The sequence below is a fragment of the Atheta coriaria genome, unplaced genomic scaffold (assembly GCF_025399875.1).
Source record: "Atheta coriaria isolate IRGN ID8LTWV9N9 unplaced genomic scaffold, Caltech_Dcor_3.1 hic_scaffold_10_pilon, whole genome shotgun sequence".
Classification (NCBI taxonomy): domain Eukaryota; kingdom Metazoa; phylum Arthropoda; class Insecta; order Coleoptera; family Staphylinidae; genus Dalotia; species Dalotia coriaria.
In genome coordinates, this window is record NW_027045452.1 from 2,776,218 (window position 1) to 2,778,037 (window position 1,820).

Here is a 1,820-nt window from a genome sequence, read left to right on the forward strand (position 1 = left end):
TCACCTGAGAAATATTATTTCGTTGTTCTAGTTTCGTCCGGACATTTTACTTGCGCTCAACACTCGGGAAATTATTTTAATGCGGGTAATAAAGAGGCGTCCGTTATTTATGAACGCCATTTGTCTTATGCCGCGGAGACAATTTCTAGATTTTTATTGCCATACTTTCATAGCGTGGAGGAAAGTGTGTGTGTGTGAGTGCACAACATGAATGAGACGGAAGAGCTTTTTATTTATTGGTGGCCATCATCCTCTAATAACACATCCATCCGCGCCTTAGTTGGAAGTTATATTTACGTCATATGTGGATGCGCCATATGGATAAAGGAAACATTTTCAAAAATCAACAGAATCTGTGCTATATCAAAAAGTCGAAAAATTTTCATGTAAAAATTTGTGTCGTTTTGCTTTTTGCACTTTCCCAACAAGCATTTAGGTGTTTATGTGAACGTTTTGGTTAAGATTGCGTGAAGCGCGTTTCTTCAGCCAAATATTATAACACAAGTGTTACAAATCATTTTAAAGACATGATTTATTTAAATTATATTTAAATTAAGTGAATTTTAAAATTCTATATAAAAAATTTGTTTAATTTTCTCAAATAATATTTTAGTTTTTATTTTGTGTTGTTTTGAATCAGTAAAAATTTTGACTTTTTTGTGAACACTCCATGGCAAATTGTACACAAACATAAATTACGTAAGCGGGCGCAAACTTCCATTTGCCACCTCTTAAAACACTTTTAACGTTCGATGCGAATGCCATAAATTTTCTTCCTCTTGCTTGCGCTCCTTGCACAACTGGGGTGATCTTTGCTGTGTCTTCTTAGCTGCCTCTTTCTTTCTAGGAACTGCTATAGCTTCCTAAAACTACAATCAACATTCGAGAAAACAAATACTTCATGCGTGTGAAATTTTTTTTTTTAATAAATTTTTTTGTATTGGGATATACTTAATTTAATTTAAACAAAATTGGTACATGATGGTATTTTCTATTATACACTTATCATTCAGCTGGTTGTTCTTTTAACATGATATCGCAAGTTGATTCCAGATCTTCAATATCAGCTACAATTCCCTGGCAACCAGGAGTCAATTCTTTTGCCGATTTTAGTATTTTTTTGGAAGATTTAATTATCTTGAATACGTTCTTTTCATCATTGAGCCAACGGTTGCATTTTTGACCATACCAACAATTTCCCTCATCAACTCTACGAAGAATGCTCATATTTTTGGTAATTCTGGTAATTTGAGCCGCAGTCAGCTGGTCCTTAATCACATCGACACACATTTGAATTCGCGTATACAGGTTATGTTTTCTCGCATAAGGATCGTGGCCCACTAATAGTTCATGCACTCTACTCGTAAAGCAATCGCCAATTATTTCCGCAGAGACATACTGAAACTGTGTAATTATATAAGAAACTAAAAAACAATTTATTTTTGTTTGCTTACCACAAGTGCGCCCAAGAAAAATACCAGAAGTAACTTCATTTTGCTGAGTCGTTAAAGAGTTGTTGTCAACCGGAACTGCGGATTCAGATAGGTTTATTTTAGTTTTTTCGCATCTTTTATACTAAAAATAAATAATTTGGAATTTTATCTTTGAAATTTGATGAATGCTATTTTGTAGGCATGCGGTAATTAAATGTCATTAGCAAATTCTCAATTTTTCTCGAATTTTTGAGATAACAACAGCAATGAAACAAAAAATGTACAAAAACCTCATTTGCATTTAGAAAATACCATTGTATACATTCTTAGTTAATGAGTTTTAAACAAAGTTATATATTTAATATATTATAATATATTTCTTTTATT

The 1,820-nt window shown here is 32.5% G+C and overlaps 1 long non-coding RNA gene across 1 annotated transcript; it reads right to left on the bottom strand.

Moving 5' to 3' along the window:
- Positions 1-975: 975 nt before the first annotated feature.
- Positions 976-1,563, bottom strand: LOC135801536 (uncharacterized). Its single transcript, XR_010550381.1, has 2 exons — positions 1,455-1,563; positions 976-1,404 (listed from the first exon to the last, which is right to left on the bottom strand). It is a non-coding gene; the product is annotated as an uncharacterized lncRNA (long non-coding RNA).
- Positions 1,564-1,820: the final 257 nt, after the last annotated feature.